This window comes from Ochlerotatus camptorhynchus, unplaced genomic scaffold (genome assembly GCF_037179485.1).
Source record: "Ochlerotatus camptorhynchus isolate MF236.1 unplaced genomic scaffold, CSIRO-AGI_Acam_v1.1 ptg000277l, whole genome shotgun sequence".
In the NCBI taxonomy this organism is placed as follows: domain Eukaryota; kingdom Metazoa; phylum Arthropoda; class Insecta; order Diptera; family Culicidae; genus Ochlerotatus; species Ochlerotatus camptorhynchus.
In genome coordinates, this window is record NW_027040766.1 from 7,027,354 (window position 1) to 7,044,959 (window position 17,606).

Consider the following 17,606-nt stretch of genomic DNA (forward strand, 5'->3'; position numbering starts at 1 on the left):
CTGATTTTCTGAAATAAACAAAGTGAGAATCAAGCAAACACAAAGTTCTTTCACTCTGCGCATGTGTAAAGCAGCGGAGTAGAGAAGACAGACACACACTCAGAAATAACGAAAGCTCAATGTGTAGCCATCGCTCCGACGGCTCCGACGTAAAGAGCGCCACTTAGTGTAGGGTTGCAAAAGGGAAACACAGCAAAAAGACAAAATTATTCTTCGTTACGCCCTTCTTCACCTCCTATGGATGCAATCGTGGTAAGCAAAGTCTGCAAAGAACTCAAAGAAGACATTAGCACGTTTGTTGTATTATATTCGCTCTCTGCGCCGCACGGAGTATACCGCTCATTGTGTGGATCGCTTTCTCACAGATTAGTTGGAAAAGAGTGTGCGAAGCAAATGTGAGAACCACACACTCTTTGTCGAGTGTTGTGAGATGCATACACAAAGTTGCTTTGCTAACGCTCTAAGGTGCTTTCCAGCCCTGCCTACAGTTTTTATGCTATGTTTATATGTGCATTGACGACACGTATGCGTTAAAAAATCTTATGTGAATAATCATTAATGAAACTTGAATTTTTCATGATTAGCTTGCCTACTTTATAAATTAATATATTTAATGTTTAATTCCTACATGTACGCACTTGTTGAACATTTATCACGATTATTTTGCCGCGCAACAAATCAAACATCTATGTGGACTGAGCATAATTTCTTAATGTTTGGATCAGCTGTCTTAGATTGGCAGATAATCGAGCCAAAGAACCAACAACTTTGGCTTCAAGCACAATGACATTCGATGACATTCTCCATGTTAAAAACGGACATCTCCCTTCGCACTGTCTCGAACTTTGAACAGTCGAAGACCACATGCTCCGGCGTTTCATCAACATTGCCACACTCTGGACAGAGGGGTGACGCTACGTGTCCGAACCGATACAGGTATTTTCTGAAGCGGCCGTGGCCAGACAGGAACTGCGTTAGGTGGAAGTTGACTTCCCTGTGTTTTCATCCAGGACGAAAGAATCGGTATTAGTCTATTTGTCCATCTACAGTAATCCGCCGTGTTCCAATCCTGTTGTCACTTAGCCAACGACTCCGCTCTCACAACTTTCCGTACTCGTCCGGCTTCTCTACGCCTGTAGCATACTGTTTCCGACGAGATGGTTCTGTACGCACTCACGACTCGCACGGCCATGAGCCGAAACGTACTGCTCAGTTTCTTTTCGTTCTGCTTCGTTTCCAGCGCTGCAACCAAGGCTGGACCTCTATACCTCAATATCGATGACGAAACACTGGCCAGAAGATACCTCTTGCTACTGCCGGCAGCAGAGTTGTTCGGCATGATTCTAGCTATCACGTTAACGCTCTTCGAAGGCTTCTCACAGGCATATTCGACGTGGCTGTTGAAGTTTAGCCGGTCATCGATCATCACTCCCAGGTATTTCAACACGCGTTTTGAGGCTATGGCGTGCTCCCCAACGGTGATTTCTGCACGCTGCACCGCTTTACAGCTACTGACCAAATAACACTTCCGTTTTGTGGTGGGCTGTTTGCAGTTTTGCTCCTTGCGTCCAGTTACCAATTATGTCGATCGCCTCGGTTGTCACCTCTTCCAGGGTCTCGCCTGTTACCGTTAAGACGACGTCATCCGCAAAGCCAACGATCTCAACTCCTTCGTGCAGCTTCAGGCATTTCTATAGCACCATCCTGAACATGTCAGGGGACGCCTGGATCTCAGCGCTAGCTGGCGTTGCTAGATCGGTGCTCCTCTCTCCATTTAAGCTGCGGCTCCGCCATAATCTGCGTGACTGCTCTGTTGTCGGCATTCCAAGTGCCCTCCTCTCAACACATTTCATCGATGACAGTCTCCACGGTAAAAACGGGCATCTCCCTTCGCACTGTCTCGAACTTTGGACAGTCGAAGACCACATGCTCCGGCGTTTCATCCACGTTGCCACACTCCGAACAGAGGGGTGACCCTGCGTGTCCGAACCGTTTTCAATTTATCGCACTGTTATCGTATTACGCTATCCATTAACATTTAACAATCGTACATACGTAGGTACCCCGATCGACCCGGTACGGTTGAAAGGTACAAAAACCTACGGCATCAGCTGTTGGGCGTCCGTCCGACCACCCCGAGCACAACCCACCAGCACCATCGGATCGACGGGCGCTCAATTCGACGACCGCGAAGAAGAAAGAAATCAAAAGTGAGTTAATAAGGTAAAATCAGTTTCAGCTGGTTGGCTAGTTGGTGTGCACCGGTCCGGACCGGACCGGTGTAGGTACAAACGGAGTCAAGTACAAAATCTGGCAAAACTAGGTTAACCTGCCCCAGCACGGAGTAGGTACCTTTGGAGGTTTGTGGTTTTTGCTTCTTCTCTGTCCATATTGGCGCTCGTTTCCACTTCTTGTGCCAACGGTTTTTGTAGTGATTTTATTTTGCTATTGATCTGCGTGCCGTCGATCATTGGCGATTGGACGGTGGTTGCGTGATAGGATTTTTTTTATGAATTTAAACTGGACCAGTACTAACGTCTTGATGATAAACTAATTTAAATGGGATTTATGCTTTATATGGCCTACAATCAAGAGAACCTATATGTCTTTTGCCTTAAATTGAGCCATTCCTTGCATAACCATCGGACATACAAACAATACATATTTGACAGCATTTGGACGACTAAATTATAGCTTGAGCCATAGTTATATTTAGGAAAACTCCAATAATAGTTCGCCAAAATCTTCAAACTTCAAACTTTCCACACGACCATTTAAGTAAAACTTTTTGGGTTATTAATAAAACTGGGAGTGGCTGACATGATTACAAACATTTGATATTTTCATTTAAGTGTATTAATCCACATAAATACTACTATGACTTAAGAGCATTTCGTGCCTAAAACGCAAACCGGTTGGCCATGAGTGCTTCCGATTTCAATGAAACATTTTTCATATGTTTGCTGTTACCAATGGTTGCATTTTTCATTTAAATATGATTTTTTTTCTCGAGAGTAAATTTAAAAAAAGGCGTTTTCAAAAATTACATTATATTTTTTTTTCAAAATTAAAACATGAAAACTAGAGATCTAAAAAAAATACAGGTAATTAAATGTTTAAATACATTGAAATAAAACACTCAGTAAATTTAAAGTTTTAATACATTGAAATAAAACACTCAGTAAAGTAAAGTTGTTGTTCCCAAAACACGATTTTTAAAATGTTTTTTACAAAGTAAGTTGTAGTAATGCCCTAAAATTTGGTAAAAAATTTATTTTGTTAACTTGCTTCAACAAATTTTATGATTTTTTTTAAATTTTTATTGATTTTCAAAATATAACAAAATTGCATGTTTCTTGGTAAACAGTAATTTTTATAGATTTTAAACATGGTTTTAAATAAATTTTAGCAAAATAATTGTGAATTTTAAAAATGTGAATTTTAAAAATAACAATTATGAATTTTCATCCATCAATTATGACTTTTCAAATTAGTTTTGAAGTCCACCAAAAAATTATGTTTCCATTCTCAGATATGATGGATGTCAGACTTGCCCGTTTCTATCTAAAGGGTGTCCCACATCAAATTGCATCACGGAAAAAAACGCTATAGAAAATTACTTAGTAGACCGATCCTTTTCAAACATTCAGACTTTAAAATATAACCCATTAGCTTTTGGCATATTTATTTCATTCAACATCAATATCATAAAAGTACGCTCACACCTTACGCTTAACTCCACTCATTAGGTTCTGTACAACATCTGGCTGCAGCTTCTTCTGTACGGAAGCCCACTTTTTCTTCATGTCTTCCTCAGATTTGACCTCCTTGGGATACTTCCGTAGTGCCTGCTTCATAATAGCCCAGTATTTTTCGATGGGCTTTAGTTCCGGTGCGTTGGGGTAGGAGGGGGGGGGGTTTATGTCCTTGGGTACGAAAGTGAGCCCGTTGGCTTCGTACCACTCCAGGACAACATTTGAATAGTGGCAAGAAGCTAGATCCGGCCAGAAGATCGTAGGGCCCTCGTGTTGCTTCAACAGAGGAAGCAGACGTTTCTGAAGTCACTCGTTGAGGTAGATCTCCACATTAACAGTCCCGGTAGTCACGATCGGCGCACTCAGTTTGCCACATGAGCAGATCGCTTGCCAAATCATGTGTTTCTTGGCAAACTTTGAAAGTTTCTGCTTCCTTACTTCCTCCGGAACATCAAACTTGTGCTGGGCGGTGAAGAACAGTAGCCCCGGAAGCTGTCGTAAGTCCACCTTGACGTAAGTCTCATCATTCATGATGAGACAATGAGGCTTCGTCAGTACCTGGGTTGCCGTTCGTCACGATTTGGAGCCTTCTGCACTTTGTGCGTATGCAGTCCCTCCCGGTTCTTGGCTCTCTGAACGAAAGACTTGGACCGATTCATCTTTTTGGCCACATCCCTGACCGAAGCATTGGGATTCCGCTTAAACGCTTTCCCAACACGCTTGTAATCCTGATCACTAATAGAACATCCATTCTGACAGCATTTCTCCTTCCGTTCGATGCTCAGAGTTTCGTAGTAACGTTCAATCACACGACTCACCGTTGACTGCACGATTCCGAGTTGTTTTCCAATGTCCCGATGAGAAAGTTGAAGATTTTCCAGGTACTTGCGCAAAATCAATTCGCGACGTTGCTTTTCGGGAGACGGCGATAAAAATACAGTGTAAACAATACACTCTAAACTACTTCTACCCTAATTTTCAAGAGAAAATACCCAATGGGTAATTTTCTACAGCGTTTTTTTCCGTGATGCAATTTGATGTGGGACACCCTTTAGGCGTAGCAGAAGAGACACGAGCTTATAAGTAAATACTCTCCGATATACCCAAATAATAAACAAACCCTCTAAAGTGCCTTTTTCCAGACTGTATACCTGGGTAGAATTGTGTATGTCATAACAGAGGCAACAAACATAAACAGATATCGCGCGATAACTATCACAACTACTTAAAAAACAATCAATTGTACCTAACGAAGATCGTAATAGGGTGTCCCAGAAAGTATAAACACAGTTTATTATTGTAATAAAACAACGTTATGTTAATGAACTCAAATCTTTATTTCATTTATATGATCTCTATAGTATTATTTTTCAATTGGATGAAAATAATCCGCAATTCTTTTAATCGTATGCCAAGGAGCGAACTTTTGATCTGACGCCTCCCATGAGCTTCAGCATAGATTCTTTGGCGATAATGTCGGCCACTTTTGTTCAGTTTTTTTTTTTTCAAAATCTTCGATTGAATTCGCTGTCTTAAAGTGTTTTCTTGCAAAGGGCTCAACAAGTTTCGATTGACCGGGCCTCCGGACAATTCGGAGGATTAATCTGTTTTGGTACGTATTGCACATTGTTTGCTTTGTACTAAGCTACCGTGTCTTTCGAGTAAGGCATTAATACCAAATCGGTTCAAGTACTATTGGGCCATCATGCTGATGGATCATGGGCCGCAGACGCCGATTTAAACACTCCCGAACGTAAATTTCAGTGTTCATCCTCTCCTTCGTCACAAATGGCTTTGACAACTTGCAACACTCACATAGGGTGGATGAGGGCAAGAAGACCATACGGGGCTAGATAGGCCACCGTTCGTTTCAGCATAATACCTATTAACTCAATCTAATGTTTTTACAAACTTGTTGAAAATGCTTCTAATATGCATCTCTATGAAAATCGTATTAAAATTCAATTAAGGGAAATGGCTCTAATGTTGGCCTATGATTCTAAGATTGGGCCCATCGCTAAAAATCTGCTATTTATCAATTTTATCTAGGAGAACGTGTAATTGGGACGGTACTAATGGATATTTTTGGTCGCCATTGAAAATTTAGTCGATTGCTGAATTTATGTATGGGCCCAAATTAGGGGCATTTAGGCCGACTTTACATTCATTTCCCCTATATGTCTAAGATAATGATGGAAATGTAACATTAGCTCAAAATCTCTAAAATATTATAAGATATGTAGTCAAGAAAACAAGCATTGCCCAACTAACAATTTTCACAATGTAAACGCTTTGCTTATTTCATTTATACAGCCTCAAATGCTATTGACAAATCCATGTTTCAATCGACCACCGTGACGCTGCAATCGCAGCGGTGATAAGTTCGAAATAATGTGTCAAACTGAATACATTTTTGAAATTTCAACCAAAAAACTATTATTTTCTATTTATTCTAGCGAGTTTCTGTGGAAGTAAAAACATGATCCGAGCAAAAAAGTAGTACTCGTAATATTGGTATATAATGCTGAATTTTATCGTGCTTTGTTTCGAAAATATCTTCCAAATAAACAAACATCATCCAAATCACCCGAATCGTCCACCGACTAAATCTATTGTCACTTAAAAATTAATTTCAGTCGGTGTATTAATCAGCAGATTAAATCGTTTTTCGTCTGGTGCTACACCGAGCAATCGGCCTATTTAATAGTTTTTCGTCGATTGATTTAGTCGGCCAACTTTGTCTGTTGTTTAATCGGCAGATGATTTCAAACCTTAACATGTTTTCAGTAATTTATGATTCTTGAAATAGCTTTTTATTTAAGAACAATGCATCACAAAATAGTTTTATGCATTTTGTACAAGATTCATCCATGCTGACAAGAAATTTTCATGAAATTACATTGAAATTCAATAATTTTGCAAACAATCAATGATATTTTCAAGGGCAGTCACAGACTTATCACCGTCGGTTAGTGCTTATTCCTGCCACCAGGCGCGCATGAGTTTAAGTTGGATTTCTCAATACGATATTAGGTAACCTTTACTCAACAAGCAAATCTGGCGAACTTAGTCAGCTACTGTTGGCTGTTGGGACAAGCTCTTAGTGCATATCCATTTGTGCTTCTATACAGCTGTTATTCTGCTGTGTTGAGTGTGTTGAAAGGCGCTTATTCCAGCTTTTCCCGATTATTCAATAATCACTATACAGCTTTATCTTGATGCCGGGTTAAATATTGCTTACGCTATTTTGAAGCAGGAATTTATTGATTTTTCTTGGCTAAGAATCAAATATCTCGAAATTAGTTATGAACACCCCAACAAATTATTATCCTGCACTGGAAACTGGACTCGAACTCAAGACGACCGCATTGGCAAACCTTGAAACTACCAACTTCGCTACGCCAACACTTTGAATTGACGTACACAAATCTACATGACCTTCTACAACAAGATAGCTGAGTAGAGGCTTTATAGTAGTGCACATGAATAATTTTCGTGGACTAGTTAGTTCAGCTTTGTACAGGAGCGGATTAAAAGCTGTAAAACAGCACAAGTCTAAAAATAAACCTAGATGACTATAAAAATGCTTCCAAAGTAGCGCTAACACAGCTTATTAGCTGAGTACAGGTTGTTTAGTTGTTGAAAAAGCACTTTTGATGTCTATGTTATTCAGAAATAGTGGTTGGTTGTGTAGAAACCATCAAATGAGTTATATATTCACTTTATTAGCTTTGTTTTGCAGCTACAAGTTGAAAGTTGATTAATATTTGTCTAGAAGTGACATTGGCGTTTTTTGGCTGCTGTTATTCAGTGCGACTGACAAATTTAAAAATGGTTGTGAAAAAGCTGAGTAAACGCTATCCAAAACTATTTTTCTAGCTTCTGCTTGTAGCTGTATCTGCTGCTTTTTTTCAGCTACTTTACAGCACAATGCTGGGAAAGATGGCTTATAAAGCTGAAAACGATAGTTGGGAGCTGCTAAAAGAACTTATGTCTCTATTTCACATGATTCCTGCATGTTACTTTCTAGCGAAAACCTGCCAAAACGTTAACTTTCACTAGGGTGCTCATATTGCCCCGTATGGTTGTTGTTTGGAGCATAAACAGAATTCTATTAAAACATAATAATTTAATGAGTACAGTCAACTCTCCACAACTCGATGTCGAGTTATAGAACCATAGTAAACATTAATTTTATGGATACTGCGATAGCGATTTTGTATGGGATTGTTATTCTGTAACTCGAAAATTCTATTCACGCCAATTTTCCACACAGCAGGCTATCATATAGCTTCCGAGCCCTCGGTTTGACGGATGCGGCTTGTTTCTGACTCCGTTTCGGCTTCTTCTGCTGCATCAACGTTTTCAGCCCATTTCTTACCTTGGCACGTAGGACGTTACTCTTCGATACTCACAGTTTTTTGACCAAAACCCTAGCAGAGGCACTTTTCTTATTGACGAAAGCTTGGCGATCTTCTAGTCCACTTTCCGGTCCACCGGTCCCGGATAACGGCCAGATTTCGATGTGTTCTCGAAGGCAACTTCTTCGCCGAACTTCCAGATGGTTGTTTGGACTGCTCCGATACTTACTTCCTCCATTTCCGCCAACTTTTTTACTGATAGGATGGGAACAGTGCACCATTTATGCACGATCTGTTTGAAAGTGTGCTTATACTTTCGGGGACACCCTATATAATGTCAACATCGTAATTATAGTGCTATATACACTGGAGTCGCTTTTTACGCGGTTAGCTTTACGTGGATTTCAGAATTTATGCGGTTTTTTACGCGGATTTCTAAATATTAAATCGCGGATTAAATCACAGAGAATGGATGCCAAATTCCTCAATTGTGTAAGAAATTTAACTGCTATTTTGAATAGACATTTGAAACTAGCAATATCGTTGTGGCGCTAGTGTCACTGCCCATCGACGTCGATGACCGGCAGACGTCATCTTAACATAAATATCAAAATTGTTGTGAGCAAAACATTGTTTTTTTAAACCGAACAAAACATGGGCCGCAATTTTTCTAAGGATACTGAATTGCCCGAACTACAGGAGATTTTCTTCTCACGTGGAGTCCAAGCGCTTGCAACGAAAAAGTTATGTTCTGACCACTTCCCCCGGAGGCTTTTCGAACTCCTGGAAGAACGGATGCAGGGTAAGCAGTGTTAAAATCTTACCACATTTTTCTGAATTTAAATGGGGGCTAATTGGAGTTCACCCCTAACTGAATCGTTTGAAGATACGCCGCCAGTGAATACAAGAAAAGTCAATTTTGCTCCTGACTACTATGTCCATTTAAAATTGGAACGAAAAACGGTTGTAGATCTACAGGAAACTGTACAAGAGTTTAGTTTTTTTATTCGAAAATAATGGTTTCGCAGAAACTCCATTAATTTCCGTTGCTTTGTCTTGTTTGATTTGTAGAATATCTGTTTTCAGGTATTTTTTTACAAAGTATCGTCTAGACAGAAAGGAAATGTTATGCTTACATTTGTGCCAGATATGTTTGAGATCAGTGTGTGTATTTTAACTCCTATTTTCACAAGAAGATCTTTTATTCCAGAATAAAAATTAATAAAACATCATCAAATTTTCAACTAAATTGAATTGAATTTGAACAGCTTGTTGGTGTAATTGAATAGAATCAATTATAAGCATTGAATTGGTGTTGTACTTTTTAAATTTTTGTTCATTTTGATTTGAAGTTGATAATTCAATTGATAACTGATATTTTCGACGGGGTTGTAGTGCATCCACTTCGAAGTAAGCGTAAAATTTATTGTTGTTGCGTAATTGGAAGCAAGTTTTTGTTTATGATATATAGTACAATTTTTAAGGCCCAAACACAATGTGGGCGTAAGCGGAACGGAAACGGACAGTTAGACAGTTATCACAAATGACATCAGCATATTTAATCGAAGTCGATTTGGTTCATGCTGGTTTTATATCAGGTGAGATTAATTTTTGTATGTTTAGAGTGTGGTTTTTAGTCAAAGGCTAGTTCATCACGAAAATCCGACAAAAAAAACTTTTACTCAATTCGGGCTAATCATCTTCTGACACGCGCGCGCATATTCACACAGATATTTTCCGATCTCGATCGGGTTTTAAAGAGATATCTTTAAATACCTTCTTAGTGAAAACGGCAGAAATGCATCAATCACAGAAACTGAGCATACTGGACGGTACCTACGTTTATGCTTTTTGATGCAAATTTTAAGCCCCTTCTATTAAGAGAATTCGGCAAGATTTTTTTTTTGTAAAATTCTCTTAATATGAGGGGCTTAAAATTTGCATCAAAAGGCATAAAGATAGGTACCGTCTGGCATGCTCAGTGCTCAATATCAATATTCAGCGACTGTGTTAGGGAAACCACTTTTCCCATCACGGAAACGCCTCGGATCCTGATGACAAAATTACGCATTTTTGTACACAAAACGCACGGAATTTTTGGCTTATTCAATAGATAATGAAAAGACCGAAAATTGATTGGAGAAATAAATTTGCTAATTATTTCGAATGGCGAGATATTCGCGATCAACCACATAAATTCAAGTTTTTTTTTTGCTTTTGCTAGCGTCTCAGAGAAAGCCTTACCTTAATTTGAAGTATTTCTGGCTAATTGACATGGGGGTGATGTGGCTAGCAGCAAGGCGAGCGAACGTTCAATGTTAATTTACTTTTAAACAACAATAATTTATGGTATGATAGTCGGCGCCGGTGGTGTTGTGGTAAGCGTGACTGCTTTCTCACACCTCAATGGGTCTAGGTTCAATCCCAGCCGAGGTCGGTAGGATTTTTCTGAGGCATAAAAATCTCTGGTCACGTCTTCTTCGGAAGGGAAGTAAACCGTTGGTCCCGGCCCATGTGTGTTTGAATGGGTGCGATATCCTACGCAGGTGTGGAAGCTGCCTTCCTGCACATTCGGTTACCGTCAATGGATGGCAATCGATGTCCGTCGGTGATTGTCACTAGATTGCGGAACAGAGACCGATGTTAAATAAAAAGGAAAAAAATATTAATAATTTATGGTGGTCCTGAAAAGGACCGTTTTGTCATGATGGTTAAATAATGCTGAGCTATTAGGGTGTTCAACACGGATGTTGTTTGGAACGAGGGTGACGCATTTGGTGTAGATGGCCCACAGCGGCTCACGACGAGCAACTGAATCCGATCAGCGGTTGAGGGCAGCCTTGATAGCTAGCTTCTAGCGGAGAGCCTTTCGTTGTGTAGTGGAGAACACCATCACGCGGTGATTGAATGAACACCGTTCGGTGAGACCGGATGGAATTCAATTTTAAAATCTGTGTTAGGGAAAGCGGTTTTCGTAGGCAATCGGTGATAGTTTTAATTATCATAGCAACATTTGCACATTCGTGCACGGCATTTGCATGATTTGCTGAAAATTCAGCAAAAAAAAAACTTTAACTGAGTTTCAGCAGCAATGCAAACTGAAATTCCGGCATATTCCTGCTTATTTCCGAAATTCGGCAACACTGAGTGCCGAGCACCAGCGCAAACAATGTTTTCGCTGATCTCGGTAATCTCATGTGCCAATATTCAATTTCATCATTCATTGTTTACCGAGATTCGGCAGTTCAACTGTCATCCGCATGTTTCTTTGGGCACAAAAAAAATGCTGGTTTGGAATCTTTTTTGAAAAAAGATGCGATGAAATTGGTTAAACTGTACATGTAAATGTCGATCCATGCTAAGGAATACTCCAACAGGAAGGTTGTTCGTATTATTCCGTATGTTTAATTGATATTCTTATCTATTCCTGATACACATCAATATTTATGATTATCAGCTGGAAACGGATACCCATCACAGATATCACACTACTGTTCAGTGCAGATTTTGGAGTGTTAGAAGTTGATGACACTTTTGTTCATCTCTATTCCTCTGGAGCATTTATTTTTCTACTAAGTGCTACCCATCTGACATATTTTTCATTAGTTTTAATTATCATTTGAATTGACATTCAGCACTAGCAAAATATGTTTGATTCATCAGATTTTAATAAAAACGAAATTAATTGAATAAATTTCGATAAAATGATTCAACTAGATTTTTTTTATAATTCTAAATATTTATAATATTGCTTAAGACATTTTGCTGAAATCTCGGTAAAGTTCATTTTTGGTTGTTTATATTTTATGCCAAGATTTTCAGCCATGCCGAGATTTTCGCTAAACGCACCAGCTGTCGTTCTTTTCTCAACCGATATTATCGGCAATAAAAATAAAACCGAGATTCGGCATAAAAGTCTAAGTGTGTTGCGTTTATTGGGGGAAATCCGCGTAAAACCAACTCCAGTGTACTACAAATCTAGTATAAATTTCGGTAAGTTTTTAATCGATCATGAAATGCGGATCATCATTGCTAATCAAAACTGCTCGTCTACATGATTCCATGAATCAAAATGAACTATACATTTTCAACATCAAAACATTATTACTCAACACGGAAAGATGTGCTAAGCTAACTTTTCCCATCAGACTTCAATTATCTCACACCGTATTTAAAAGGTAACTTCCAATTACTGGGGCCACTATTGACTGAAACCATTTCCACGCCGCCACTCAATTTTTCCGCTCCGTCAGAAACTTGACCAAGAAACCGCTCTACCAACCTACAGTCAGGCAGGCGTGTTGTATGGAGCCTCGCCAATGACAACACAGCAACATAAGAAATGAAAAAGCAGAAACATACGTTTGTGTAAGAGGACGTTGACCGGTATCGGTTATGTTTTCGCTTTGGATTTCTGCATTCTTTCCCATATCTGCTTAATATTTATTGTCATATTATTTACCCACGTATGGCATACTTTGAATTTCTGACCGTCAATGTGCCGTCTCTAGGGGAAACACCGCCACTGACCGCGCCATAGCATCAGGTTTCGTTCAGGTCAACCCACGATTCCGAGCAGACCTGAACCCCCGCTTGATTATGCAAAACGTTTTCTCACGCCCCACGGTAAATTGGTCCACCTGAGAGTCATGATAAAGCCCATCGCTTGGAGCCGGCCAAGCTGCGGTCGCCGGTCGAGAAATTTGTCTGAGATTATATTAAAGCGATACGATCGCGTGCTTTGACAGGCCTCGTGACAGTTGAATGTCCTTCAACAATAATAATGTCTTCGAAGTTGAAACTCCGTTGAGTCAAAATAGGCTCACACCGACGGCGGCGTTGTGGCCGCTTGCTAGCGGGATACTAATAAGCACCTTTGGTTCCTAGAGAAAGGCTTCTCTTTTGGGTTTCGTGCTTTGAATACTAATCCATAATCGCCCAGGGTCCAAAGCCCATGTGGGTGCTTAAAATTCACTTGAAATGCCCAGCTGCCAATTGAGATCGGTATCTGGTCGTGGCACAACTGCAGAACAACAACAACAACAGTAGCAAGTGCAACTACCGTTTAGGCTACCGGCCGCTGGCTGTCGAGACAATTGACTCCGATGGGACCACACCTTAACGAAAGAAATGAAAAGTGTAGTTACATACAAAATAAATAAAAAGTGAATCCTACCCGAAGCCGGAACAGCACAGATAAAACGTGCACTCACTCGTGTAATTTCTACCGTTGTAGTCGTTGTCGCGGTCCGGTTGTTGGACGCTACGACAGCAGGTGATCATTCGGCATGCACGGAGCATTGTTCGGTTGATGTCTTTTGTTTTCGAAAACAGAACTCTCACTTGTGATGCATATATTTGACAATGGTAACAACAACGATTGAGAGCAACAAATGGTTCACTTGTGAGTCGCACTGGCTACCACTAACGCTACCGCTACCCATCGACAGTGCTGGGTGGTGGATGGATGGGTCTGCTGAATTATTTATTAGACCAAGCAGCACGCTCGTGCTCTACATCAAGGTCACTGTGTTACTGGGTTTTGGTGGGAAACCGGAAAGTAGTGATAAATCCGATTGAAATATGCTGTTCCCTTAGGGTAGGTTAGTTCGGTTAATACAATATTTTCACTTTTGTAGTAGAATAATATATCATCTGTTATGATTAATGTTTATAGGGGAAATGACTCACATATTGGCCTATGGATATAATGATTGGACCCATCGATAAAAAAATTCTGCTGGCAGATTTTCTTAAAAGAATGTGATATCTGGACCAAATGCTTAATGAACAATCAGCCAAAAATACTATATTTTGGATTAAATACATGGCCCACAGACGCTTAGGCCGACATTAGGGAGATTAATCCTATTTTTTCATGAATCATGCCGTCTCCACTAAAAACAATATTTTAGGGCTAGTGTACCTTATTCTCTAAACGAATGTGGGATTATTTGAACCCTACCTTTGCATATTTTACAGGTCATCATAAATTATTTTTAATCCACATAAACTATTACTTTTTGCTTTATTTGAGTGCCTTACAAATAACATTAACATATTTTTTATTTCTTTTCAGGTAACATTCTTCACGCACTAAGCGAACGAAAGAACCACTACAATTCTCGTTACTCCATGTGGGTAGGTATAGCAAATATTTCCCCTGTGGAAATCTTTTTCTGCATATATGAAATAACGTAGCGAAGACCTTATTGCTGATTCCTACGCTAAAAATAAGTAGAAAGTAATATAATCGCACTGATAATTAAATTTAAATATTGATCTTCTCACATTTTTCCCGGGCTCTAATTCATTAGTGTAGCTTGCCAATACTGTTCTGAAACTGCAATATGTCAATTTTTTAAAATTCTGGCCTGTGTAAAATAAATACTGTGCAGTTACCTGTGGAACAAGAGTCTGAAGTGGTGCAAAATGCGCAATTCTAAATACATGCATTTATATCTATAAAGGGTGATACGGTCAAAATTTGGTCAAGGGAAAACGCGTGTAAATCGGTGAAATCGTTTATTTAAAAAATCAAATTAAATTTCTTTTTCAAGTTCAATTAGCATAAAATTCAGGAAAAATATTCAGTTAGGCTTCCGCTTTTCCAAATCCGAATTGCCGGGCCTTACGCTTGACCCCTGCCATCAGATTTTGTACAGCCACCTTGTCCACCTTCTTCGCCGCAGAAAGCCAGTTTGCCTTGAACTGCTGCTCGCCCTTAGCAGTTTTTTTGGTCTTCTTTAGGTTCCGCTTGACAATAGCCCAGTATTTCTCAATTGGGCGGAGCTCTGGCGTGTTGGGAGGGTTCTTGTCCTTGGGAACCACCTGCACGTTGTTGGCGGCGTACCACTTCATGGCCTTTTTACCGTAATGGCAAGATGCCAAATCCGGCCAAAACAGTACGGAACAACCGTGTTTCTTCAGGAAAGGCAGCAGACGTTTATTCAAACACTCTTTCACGTAAATTTCTTGGTTGACAGTCCCGGAAGCTATGAAAATGCTGCTTTTCAAGCCACAGGTACAGATGGCTTGCCAAACCAGATATTTCTTTGCGAACTTTGACAGTTTCATGTGCTTGAAAACATCTGCTACCTTTCGCCGTATAAAACTCCTGTCCCGGAAGCTGCTTGTAGTCGGCTTTGACGTAGGTTTCGTCGTCCATTACCACGCAGTCAAACTTCGTCAGCATCGAGGAATCGCGCTTTGGCCGTCGTATTTTGTTTATCATCGCGATTTGGAGTCACTACCTTCTTGTAATAAGTCGATAGTCCGGCTCGTTTTTTGGCTCGATGCACGGTTGTAGACGATACACCCAGCTTATTTGCGGCATCTCGGAGAGAGAGGTTAGGGTTTCGCTTGAAACTACCGGCAACTCTCTTTGTCGTCTCAGCGGCTTCCGGTTTTCGATTTCCCCCCGATCCAGACTTCCTGGCTGTCGACAAACGTTCCCCAAACACTTTAATTACATTTGTAACGGTTGATTTGGCAACTTTTAGCGATTTTGCCAACTTTGCGTGCGAGTAGCTCGGATTTTCGCGATGCGCGAGCAAAATTTTGATACGCTGCTCTTCTTGCTTGGACGGCATTTTGACAACTGAAGAGTGAATTCCAAAATCAAAATAGGAGCAACATTCTACACACACACACCTTCAAAATGAGGGGTGTTCAGGTTTTTTAAATGCAACATTGAAAGAAATACGTCAAGTTGATATTGACCAAATTTTGACCGTATCACCCTTTAGCTATAATGCACGAGCGCGAAAAAAATCTTTAAAGGTTTGCTTTATAATTTATAGAAAAAAGTTATAAATTCTTTTGTCAATTATTCAGGGGTACTTCCTCTCACTTCGCTATAAATTTTCTTTTTCGAAATTACGGAATCATTGGATGCTATAATAATATTTTATACTTGTCAGATACAAGAAGAGGTTGAAAAGTATGTAATTGACACATAAAACCTGTCAATTAAGCTTCCAGAGCGTCACAAGCAGCGAATTTATGACTCGTGAGCGTTCACTCAGAGTGAGCGCTCACGAATCGTAAAATCGATGATTGTGACGCAACGAAAGCAATAATGACAGGTTTTCTGTGTCAAACACATAGTTTACAATCTTTTCTTGTGACTTAAGGTTCAATTTACTTTGATGCATTTTTTAAAAATTCAAAAGCAGTTTTTTTCGACGCATTATTTTAGATTGCAAAAAGCTCGCGTCATTTTGTGTAAAATATCAAAAGGAATCGAATAGTGCGAGCTTTTTGCAATCTGAAATAATACGTCGGAAAAAACTGCTTTTGAAATTTTCCAAAAAGCATCAAAGTAAATTGAACCTTAAACGTACTAATTATCATTATAAAATCCAGTCGGATCACTACCAAGAACCATTTTCATTGGGTCGTTATCCGACATTGTTACGATGCGCTCAGCCCACCGTAGTCGCCAGATTTTTGCATTCGATCTAAATTTCTTAACTTACAAACCTGCTGCAATGATACTTAATGATTCGATTATTTTCTACAGTGATTCACCAATTTCCGAGCTAAATCCAATCTTTTCAAAATTGGTTTAAAATTTTTAGAAGTAAGACCAAATCAGAAACGATTCATGAAATTCCTAACTGAGGTGACACTTTTCAAAGCAGATTCAAAACTGAGTCTGAACTCACCTGGAAGTGAGTTCAAACTTTCGAATAAGTCGTTAACATTTTTCTAACTGAGTCTAAACTTTTCTGTTTTGTTATTCAATCATTTTTAAAGTTGTCAAAGCTTTCCTGAAGTGATTGAACATATCCCGAATCCAAGCTTGTAATCGGTTTCGCATTTTCTGGAGTGAGACCACATTAGCTGATTTAATCCCTTTCCTGAATGAATCCAAGGTTACCTGCTGCATTGATTCAACTTTTTCCGAACTGAAGACAAATTTGTCAGAAGGGGTTTTGACATTTTCCTAAGTGAGCTCCAGATTTTTCTTAACTGCTTTGGCATTTGGCAAGGACACAATCTTGCTTAGGTCATCTAGCTTTCCTAAAAGTGTAGAAAGTTTTCCGAAGTGAACCGACCCTTTTTTTAGCTTAAATTTTCCAAATGGAGTCCAACCTTTTCTGAAGTGGTTCAATACCTTCCTTAGGGAGTCCAAACTTTTTTCTGTTGAGTGTTTGAATTATATTTAATGTTAGTCTGAGCTTTCCTGAAGTAATTTAACAAAGTTTAAATGTAGATTCTGCTCACTTAGACCCCTTCCTCGTTCTTGTGAGATTCACATCCTTTGAAAATTAGGCTGACATTTTAAAGAATGGACCTTCGTGTGTTCATACCGGATGGTAGTTTTTTTTAAGCAAACACAATTGTTGAGAACACTGGGTTTACATCCACAAAAGTACGTATTTTTATAGAAATTTGGGTTTCTCGATCAGCCAAGTTGGATTTTGGCTCCGTCCTTTGAAAAACAGGCTTGAATGTTTTAGAATAGACCTTTCTGAGGTCATAC